The sequence below is a fragment of the Hyla sarda genome, chromosome 1 (genome assembly GCF_029499605.1).
Source record: "Hyla sarda isolate aHylSar1 chromosome 1, aHylSar1.hap1, whole genome shotgun sequence".
In the NCBI taxonomy this organism is placed as follows: Eukaryota; Metazoa; Chordata; class Amphibia; order Anura; family Hylidae; genus Hyla; species Hyla sarda.
Genome location: NC_079189.1, coordinates 398,842,437 through 398,853,434, shown reverse-complemented (window position 1 = coordinate 398,853,434; position 10,998 = coordinate 398,842,437). Strand labels below are relative to the sequence as shown.

At 46.1% G+C, this 10,998-nt stretch overlaps 1 pseudogene; it reads right to left on the bottom strand.

Moving 5' to 3' along the window:
- Positions 1–1,887: 1,887 nt before the first annotated feature.
- Positions 1,888–2,047, bottom strand: LOC130343552 (U2 spliceosomal RNA; annotated as a pseudogene).
- Positions 2,048–10,998: the final 8,951 nt, after the last annotated feature.

Sequence of the window (10,998 nt, the reverse complement as noted above, 5' to 3'; positions counted from 1 at the left end):
GTAGCAAGCTCACCTCAATTTTTTTTTCCATTTTTTCCCCCATTTTATATATATATATATATATATATATATATTTTTTTTATTTTTTATTATTATATATAAATAGAAATAATAATAATAATAATCATATCACACATACATTCACTTACAAAACTACCAAATTAACTGAATCCTCTATCCGGGACTAATGCAAATACCAAAGAAAACATAATAAAACTATCAAATTAGACCAAATAACTGAAATAAACAAAATAAACCACATACACCACATATGAACACAACAACTGGTCCGACTACCATAACGCTATAACATGAAACAATATGACACAATATAGATATAACACAATATAGGTACAAAATCACTAAATATACTATATAAATAAAACATAATATAAATTAAATATATGCACTACAGAAAACACCTACAAAATCTATAGAAAACCCTAGGAAAAACCCTACACTAAAACTGTACCCTCACCCACACCACCCCTCCTGTACATGGGTCAGAGTCCATACCGTTCTTACAGTTCACAAAGTTCAGTCCTTAACTGACCATGTCAGGTCCCCCAAAGATGAACACCACCACCCACAAGGACACCCTCCCCACCTAGCACTCCTCCCAACCAACTTATACACAAACTTATGCACACTGAACCACAACCCACTTTAGGCCTAAGTTTGGTAGCCTCTAAGCCCTTCATACCATATCAGCTTAAAAACAAAACAAAAAGCTAGCGTGCACATGCATTAACCCACCACCAGGAAGAAGGATGGCAGACTTGATACTTTCAAAATAATTTTACACTCTTTCCCTAACTCCCCCTACAATTCTCCCTAATTCTATCCCTTCATTAAAACTAACCCTGTTCTCATCCTATCTCTATCCCTATAACACTGTTCCTAACCAAAATAAAGGTACTCTACCCAAAAGGTCTAGTACCTAGGGCACATCAAAGAAAACTCTCTCCATAGGAGAGAAGCCCTACTGTTACTAAGACTGCCATACTCCGAAGACCTGATCTTCCCGAGGTCACCGGTGATATCCCTACACACCTCCACCTCGGAGAGGATTTTCTGTTGGGTCGACACTAAACACCGTGCATTCCATGTGTAGTACCTAACCACTAAACTAACTAAGAATAAAGTGCCCCGGTCTCGGCCACTCAGGGTCCTGAATTTTTTTATCTAAAGCTGAGGAACGTGCTCTCGATTCATCCAATGTGCAAGAAAAAGTGCAAACGTGTTACACTAAAAAAACGTGCACAAAGGATGTGGTCTATCGCAAGCCCTTCTCCGATAGGAGAGAGGCCCCCCAACAAACCTTACCCTTCGCCTCCGGACCAAAAGGTACCTGCGAGGTTCCAGGTTCGATTAACCTTTTCGCCGAAGCTACTAGGGGACCACAAATGCTCCCGGCATCCCCCTTGGCGTTAGCCAAGGTATCTGCCCGCAGAGCCGATAACGGTAGGTACCCTGCCATAGCAGGAGTACCCGGGGTTTTTGCAGGGAGGTGCGGAACTTAATGGCCACACACACCTCCCCTAGACCGCCAGGAGGGACACCCAGAAGGGCTACCGCATCCTGACAAATCCTGTGAACACACAACACGCAAAAAGTGACACAGTGAGACAAAAAGAAATAAATAAGTGAATGTGTGCAGATATACTGCCGGACATCCGACCGGATCTATAAAAATTTCTCTGATCCTAGCCAGAAGGCCAGGAATCAAGAGGTGAGTGCCACAAGGTGAAGAGATTATGGTGCCCGTGCTTCAACTCAGTGAGCCAATCCTCCCAGTGAGTTTCAGCACCTTGGGGTCACCACTCCCCGAGGCACAAAAGTACCTCAGCTCTAGACACTCTCAGCCTCATGGAGAGACCCGGAGGGAACAGGTCACATCGGGGCAGATGTCGAGCTGATTCCTCAGAACCAGCCCCGGAAAGCCCTGGTACACCTGCATCCTCCATGCAGCACCCATCCCCACCAGCATGAAACCTGATAAGAACAGATACTACACTTGATCTTAGCCAAAAGGCCGAGAAGCGAACTCAGGGTCCTGAATGCCCCATAAGCCCACTCCGGATAGGTAAGGCCGGCAAATTGACTCCAGCCGATGGAAGCACCCACCCTGTTGTAAACCCTATATTAAAGGGACAATGAAGCAGAAAGTGGTCCATGCTTTCCAGCGTGTCCCCGCACTCTTCTCGGGGACATCCCCGGTCATCATAGTTCCTACACTTCAAATTGTCCCTCACATATAGCTTCCCCTGAAAGCAGCGCCAGGCCAAGTCCCAAAACTTCTGGGGGATCCTTTTCATGTGTAAAAGGTACAACCCCACCCTCAGATCCTGACCTGGGCAGTCCCTGAGCACCAGAGGCTTCTGGAAGTGAGTCAACAGAACCTGTTTGTCAAGGAACTGCCTTGACTGGGTCCTGATCTCCCACACTTCCAGACCCCACCGACGTATCACCTTCAGAGTCAGGGTAGCATAAGCCGGAAGATATCCATGGGGCGAACGGAGGTCCTTCACTTGCCCTCCTGTCTCCCATTCCTGGAAGAAAGGCCGAAACCATTCCCTGCAGGAGAGTACCCACGGAGGAGCCCTCTCTGACCAGAGGGTTGAGATGTTAGCTTTCAAGAAGGTGTTCGTTAAGAACACCACGGGGTTTACCATAGATAAACCCCCTAGTCTCCTCGTGCGGTACGTAACCTCCCTCTTGACCAGGTTCATCCTGTTCCCCCATAACAGTTGGAAAAACAGGCTGTAGATCCTAGTGTAGTAAGCCTCTGGCAAGATACATACACTGCCCAGATAGATAAACAAGGGGAGCAGGTACGATTTGATCAAGTGTACCCTTTAGACCAAGACCATAGACCAACCCTTCCACTGGTCCACCTTCTGAGCGGCATCCTGGAGCTTACCATCCCAGTTTTTGGTGGGATAATCATCCTGGCCGAATGTGATGCCCAAAACTTTTGCTGACTCTTGGGGCCCTGGAAGGGTGTCCGGGAGAGCAAACGTGGGATCTCCCCCTCCCAACCAGAGACTCTCACACTTATCCCAGTTGATCTTAGACCCGGATGCCTCCGAGTAGCGATCCACCTCCGACATCACCACATCGACCTTCTCTCTCGAGGACACGAAAATGGTGACATCATCAGCGTACGCCACCACTCTCTGGGTGACATCCAGCTCCACCAGACTCATCCCGACTCCTGCCAACGGCCCACAATCTACCCTCCGGACGAAGGGATCGATCGCAAACACGTATAACAGCGGGCTCAAAGGACAACCCTGATGGACTCCGGACCCCACCACAAAAGAGCATCCAGACCAACCGTTCACCAGCGGGAAACTCTCTGCCCCTGCATACAAGGTCTTAAGCCAATTAACAAAAGTAGTCGGTAAGCCATATCTCAAGAGGACAGACAAGAGGTACTCGTGGTTCACCCGATCAAATGCTTTGGCCTGATCCAGGGACAGCAAGTACCCGTTCCAGAAACCCACACTACTCCGTTCCACTGCCTCCCTGACACTAAGGACCGCACTTAAGGTGCTTCGGCCTGGAACAGAGCAGTGCTGAGCCCCGAAAGGAGCGGGGGTGCAAACTTCACCAGCTGATTAAACAGTATCTTAGCCTGAAGCTTCCTGTCCATATTGAGAAGAGCTATGGGCCTCCAATTCTCAACATGGCTAGGATTTTTAACCTTTGACAGAAGAATCAGGGCTGACCTCCTCATTGACCTCAGCAGAGTGCCCGAGGAGAGACACTTATTGAATGCCTCAGTCAAGAGGGGAGCTAAAGGCTTTCGGTTCCGGCACGCTGATGGAGTAGTCGCAGCAGCGGGAGCTCCGTCCCACCGCCTTGCTACCGCCGCCTAACCGACACTTTAAACCGCCGTTCAGGGGTTGATCTGTTGCCCGGATCTCCCCTCACATCTCTCCGATGTAGAAATTTGTCAAGCGCGGCACCACCGCTTTCCCCCAATCCTCACCTGCCCCACAGACGCCGAGCAGCGCTCCTCATAAGATGGCGGCGGACGGCACAGCTCCGGAGCTGGAGATGTAGCAGCTACAGGCGCAGCAGTCACAGACACAGGCAGCCCAGGATGCGCAAGTAAGCGGGGTGATGGACACAATTATCCCATCTTTGGGAATGACAGGGAAGCAATATGCTATGGAGATGGTGAAGTTGATCTCCCCACAAATTACAGCCACCATTGCGACTTCCATCTCAACGGCTGTGGCGCAGTTGAAATTAGAAGTGGCCACACATACTGCGCAGATCAGTGAATTAGACCGCAAATATGTCCACATGGAGAATGAAGTGGATACTGTCACCAGAGAGCTACGTATCCTATCTAAATCCCAGCAAGCTCTCCAGGACAAAGTGGAGGATTTGGAAAACAGATCTAGGAGGAACAATTTGAGGGTGGTGGTGCTCCCTGAAACAGTGCCACACACCCAACTTAGTATGCTTTTTTCTGTTGATCTACCTAAAGCGCTTGGTTTGGAAGGTGGCTTCCTGATAGAAAGGGCGCATAGGCGGACATGAATAGACCTAACCGGTCCCCAAGAGCGCGCCAAGTAATCGCCCGCTATCTCAATTACATGGACAAGGATCTGGTCCTCCGCACCTTTAAAAAACGTTCCACTCCACTGGTTTTTCAGGGACATAAGCTTCTTGTTTTTGGTGATTATTCAGCAGAAGTGGCTCAGAGACGTAAATCTATTGCTCCCATCTGCACCAGTCTGGTTAAAAAACAGATTCGTTTCACCCTGCAATACCCTGCTATCTTGAGAGTCTTTATGAAAGACGGTACTTCTTCTACATACCAAACTCCCGAAGCTGCCGCCATGTTGTTAGATTCTGCTGAGGACATGGAAATCTCGACGAGATCTGCGCAGAAACGCAGACGTGATGACAAGACTGTCACCACTCCGGACCCTACAGGATGACCTGCTTATATTGACGGTCGGATTTGTTTTGCACTGCTTGTCGCTGGACTGTTTAGGAGTCTTAGTGACCTCAGGAAGGACCCAACTGCTCTGGCCTGTGAGTCAAGGATGACCGAGGCCTGACTCTGATGAGCTCTATTAAGCTTCTTTTGTATTTTTTTTTTTAATCTTTTATTTTTTTATTTTTTTTTTTATCTTTGTATTATTATTCTATAGTCTTGTAGCTATATCGGGGCTCATCGGGGGGAGAGGGAGTTTACCTAAAACGGCCACTTTGATGCTCTTTATTTTTGTACAGGTGTTTTGTTGCTCCTTTTTACTGTATTCCCATTTGCGGTTTACTGACAATTGACCTTAGTGAGAGTTTCAGGGGATATTGTCTCGTGGGGGGGGGAGAGGGCAGAGGGAATGGCCAATATTCAGAGGGACTAGGGGTGGGAGGGGGAGACCAGTTGAATGTTGAGTACACCACGACATTACTTGAGTGGTTCAGTGCCCCACTAGTAGCCATTAGCGAAAAAAGTGAAGCCCGATACCACATTGGCACTGGGAGAGGGTGCAATGCCCTCCTGTTATGGTTTCTATTTTTGATTTGTTGTTATATGTTTATGTTCACTATTGCTCCTCACCTGTCTTTTCTCAGATATCATTCACAGAGACTGTATGCTGTGTGCTTGGACGGAAGGATGTCGCTTGCCCCCAGGCCATTGAGGTGTGTAACCTTACATTGTGAGTGGGAATGACTATAATAACATGGAATGTGAAGGGGCTGCGATCCCCAGCTAAGAGAAGGATGGTACTACGTCATCTACATAAACTAAGGGCCAGTATTGCATTACTCCAGGAAACACATTTAGAGGAAGGGGACTTCTTAAGTGTGCCAAATGTGGGTAGGGAAGGTGTATGGTTCCCCAGCAGTACAGGGGAAAGCGGGAGTCCTTATACTGATAAGGAAGAATTTTGCACACACGCTCATTTCTAAAACTAGCGATACTGAAGGCAGGCTATGTCACATAGTTATAGACTCGGCGTTGGGGCGCTTGAGCCTATATAGTGTTTATGCTCCCAATGATAATCAGACCCCTTTTGTTAGGGATTTGCGGGAAGCAATTCATGGGGATTCAGAGAGGGATGTACTAAGCGGGGGTGACCTTAACACTGTACATTCCGGTGTAGAGGACAGGAGGCAACATCAGGAGGGGACACACCGCAGAGGGGGAGGAGACTCTTGGTTAGCTGACCTACTGGACTGCACGGACCTCACAGATGCGTGGCGACATTATCACCCGGACGAGAGGGAGTTCAGCTTCTTTTCACCGGTATGGAACACGTGGTCCCGAATAGATTATTTTCTGTCCTCGTCTTCTTTATTGCATAGGGTGCTGGATGTGGAGATTGCTGACATTGCTATTTCTGATCATGCCCCGGTTCTGATTACAATCCTTCCGGTTGTCCCCAAGGGTCAGGATATTTTATGGCGCTTCCCCCTAGCTCTGGCTACCAATTCTGACTTTGGGTCATAGTTGAATGGGTGGTGGATGGACTTCTGTGCCACAAACTCTGCTCATAAGCACAACCCAAGATTGTTCTGGGACACCGCAAAAGCCGTGCTGAGGGGGAGAGTCATGGCGTATGCTGCACATAAGAAGAGGGCTGCTGTGGCCGCCTTCAAGCTGGCCACGCGGACTCTAAGGAACTCTTATACAACTTTCCTTGATTCTCCCAGTCCTGAGAATAGAGATAGTTGGGTTGGGGCCAGGACAGAATTTTTGGAAAAGCAGGAGGGGTTGGACGCTTTGTTCAGAGACCAGAGAAATGCCCCTTATTATAAATATGGGAATAAAGCTGGTAGGTTATTAGCTAACTTGGCGAGAGGTTGGAGGCCCATAACAGACATTAGGTGCCTGAGAGACACTCATGGAAACCCTACTACTCACCCCAAACAGATCAACCAAATTTTAGGGGATTTTTACCGGAAACTATATCAGGGGGATGAGGTGCATAGGCATGGGGGCCTTGAACTCTTACGATCCCTTGATCTACCCCGTATATCAGAAGAGGATCTTGCCGCCCTGAATGCCCCGGTGACTGTGGAGGATGTTCAGACCGCTATCGGGGGCTGCAGAGAGGTAGGGCTCCGGGCCCAGACGGGTTTGGACCGGACTTTTATAAATTACTAGGGGAACAGGTTACACCCACACTGGTGAAGGTGTTCAATTCTATTCTCACAGACAAAACCATGTTATCCTCTGGAAACATGGCCTATATCAAGGTCATACCTAAACCGGGCAAACCAGCCGATTCCGCGTCATCCTACCGGCCGATATCACTCATTAACCAAGATTGTAAGTTGCTTTCTAAAATATTGGCAGATAGGCTGGCGGTAATACTCCCCAAACTGATAGGCGCACATCAGGTTGGCTTCATTAAGGGAAGGTCGGCTGTGACCAACATCAGAGCAGTGGTGGCGGCCATGGATATTGCAGGGAGGATGGATCCCTCCAGGTCTCCCCCAGCTTTGCTTGCCATTGACGCCGAAAAGGCTTTTGACAACATCAGCTGGACTTGGTTGGGGGATGTCCTGGACAAATTCGGGGTTAGAGGGACTTTCAGGGAGTATATCCAGACTATGTATAGTGCTCCAGTGGCAAAGGTATATACCCCAGGTTTCCTGTCACAGACTATTCATTTACAGAAGGGGACGTGACAGGGATGCCCATTATCGCCCCTCCTTTTTGATTTAGCCTTGGAACCCCTGGCGCGTCGCCTGCTCTCCACTGCAGATTTTCGGGGAATTGGGGTGGGATCTAGGGAAATTAAACTTACCTGTTTTGCGGACGACGTCCTAGTTTTTCTTGATTCACCGGCCCTCCACGTCCAGCGTGTCCTAGATCTGCTTCAAGATTTTGGTACCTTCTCGGGATTTAGAATAAACCCTTCCAAATGTCAGTTATTGTTTCTGGGAACGGGAAACATCCCACGTGTGTCCATACCGGAGGTTGAAATTCCGACATCACACATGACATACCTAGGCATAAAATTAGGGCGCACCCCATCTGCTCTTTATAACCTTAACTATAAACCTATTTTCACTAAGATTAAATGTGATCTGGATAGGTGGTCCACTCTTCCTCTCTCTGTGGTGGGTAGAGCGCATTTGGTAAAGATGATGTGCTTCGGCAAGCTACTATACCCGCTACAGACGATACCTCTACTGCTCAGACATGATGACATCCGTACACTTAGGTCGCTTATAATTAAATTTCTGTGGAAGGGAAGGAGATCACGCATAGCGTATAGCAAGCTTCAGTTGGGTAAACATATTGGAGGACTGAATTTGCCATGCATTCGCACTTATAACCTAGCGGCACTCTATAGGCACGCGAGGGATTGGATTATGAACAGCTCTTATTTTTCTGACCTGACTATAGATAGGCAAATGGCAGAACCGTGGGACCTCGTGGGACCTCGTGGCTCTGCTACACTCCAAATACTCTGAGCTCCCTCCGTCGGTCAAGCATAGTGTACTGTTGAGGGACACAATTGCAGCATGGAAAGCTATTAGACTACTCTATAAAGTGCCCTTTAGTATCTCCCCGATAATGTCCTTATGGAATTCACCATCATTTGCCCCCGGACATACTAACAAACTTTTTAACGCATGGAAAGAAAGGGGGATTATGAAATTGGGAGACCTCTTGTTGCCTCCTAGGGGTACCTTTATGACATGGCCAGAAGTCAGGGACAAATATCATTTCCCCTCTTCTCATATATTACAATATTATCAAATTAGGACTTTTTGTAGATCGAGAGCCCGCCTTTTTGATGAAGTCCATGGGGAGGTGCAGTTTGCAGATTTACTGGCTCAGCCCACTGGTTCGCTCTCTTTATCTACTATATACAAGATTTTGAGAGAACATGGCTCAAGGGGGCTGGCTGACAAAATTTTCTATCACTGGGTTCCTGTCCTGCACACGGACGATTTGACTCCTAAACTATTGCAGGGCCTAAGACACGTCAGGAGCGCTGTAGTGGGGGAGGACTGGAGAGAAATGCATTTCAAACTTCTACATAAGGCCATCTATGCTTTTAACTTCTCCCACTGGGAAGTACCTCCCCATTACTTAAAAGCTTGCCCAAAATGTCACCTAGATGGAGCGGACCTCTGGCATTGCCTATGGACCTGTGATAGGATACAGGGGTATTGGAAGGATATCAAGTCCTTTCTTTCACACATATGGAATGTGCATATTCCTCTAGAACCGCTACACTTCATATTTCATTATATTCCTACTCCAAACACTAACGGTGTTTCATCCAACATAGCCTCCAAAGACATCCATCTCCTCCTGCTGGTGGAGGTGAAGTGCCTATTACGCCATTGGTTGGTTGCCACGATACCCACACTGACGGAGGTGAGGGATACTATGATACATTTATTAGGTCTAGAGGCTAGAGAGACGCTAAAAGACCCTGACAAACTTACTAAACCCTTTTTTGCAAAGTGGAGGACAGTAATCGAAAAAGTAATGCCTGATGGGGACAGGAGGCGCCTGATGTCCAAGTTCCGAATGACTGAATGGTATGCGCTAGAGTCCTTGAAGGGGACTCTTGGAGTCCTAGAAGTAGTAGAGGAGTGAATGTAGCAGTTGTGACTGAGTTGATGTTACTTTGATGTTTTTTATTTTTTATTTCTTCTGATTGTGTCCTTGTCAGACTGTAAGACAGATGCTTCCACGTGAGGAGTCTCTCTCCTTATTTGCTCCTCTCATCAACCTAAACGCAGTATTGTTTTTTATCATCTGTCCTGAATTATGGAGCAATGTTCCACCTGAATGCTGATGTACCAGATATATGTAGGTCCTATTACATATGTTGTAGCTCTTGACATGTAATATATTGGGTTATATTGTTTTTCAAGGAAGCATTCTTTTGCTCTATTTCTGTCAAATGTTTAGAAAATTTCTAATAAAATTGTTATTTAAAAAAAAAAAGAGGGGAGCTAAAGACGCCTTAACCCCTTAAGGACTCAGCCCTTTTTCACCTTAAGGACTCAGCCGTTTTTTGCAATTCTGACCACTGTCACTTTAAACATTAATAACTCTGGAATGCTTTTACTTATCATTCTGATTCTGAGATTTTTTTTTCGTGACATATTCTACTTTAACATAGTGGTAAAATTTTGTGGTAACTTGCAGCCTTTCTTGTTGAAAAATCCCCAAATTTGATAAAAAAAATGAAAATTTTGCATTTTTCTAACTTTGAAGCTCTCTGCTTGTAAGGAAAATGGATATTCAAAATAATATTTTTTTGGTTCACATATACAATATGTATACTTTATGTTTGCATCATAAAGTTGACATGTTTTTACTTTTGGAAGACACCAGAGGGCTTCAAAGTTCAGCAGCAATTTTTCAATTTTTCACAAAATTTTCAAACTCGATATTTTTCAAGGACCATTTCAGGTTTGAAGTGGATTTGAAGGGTCTTCATATTAGAAATACCCCATAAATGACCCCATTATAAAAAGTACACCCCCCAAAGTATTCAAAATGACATTCAGTAAGTGTTTTAACCCTTTAGGTGTTTCACAGGAATAGCAGCAAAGTGAAGGAGAAAATTCTAAATCTTCATTTTTTACACTCGCATGTTCTTGTAGACCCAATTTTTGAATTTTTGCAAGTGGTAAAAGGAGAAAATTTTTACTTGTATTTGTAGCCCAATTTCTCTCGAGTAAGCACATACCTCATATGTCTATGTTAATTGTTCGGCGGGCACAGTAGAGGGCTCAGAAGGGAAGGAGCTACAAGGGGATTTTGGAGAGAACATTTTTCTGAAATAGTTTTTGGGGGACATGTCACCTTTAGGAAGCCCCTAGGGTGCCAAAACAGCAAAAAAAAAACACATGGCATACCATTTTGGAAACTAGACCCCTCAGGGAATGTAACATGGGATAAATTGAGCCTTAATACCCCACAGGTGTTTCATGACTTTTGCAAATGTAAAAAAAATATATTTTTTTTTTACCTAAAATGCT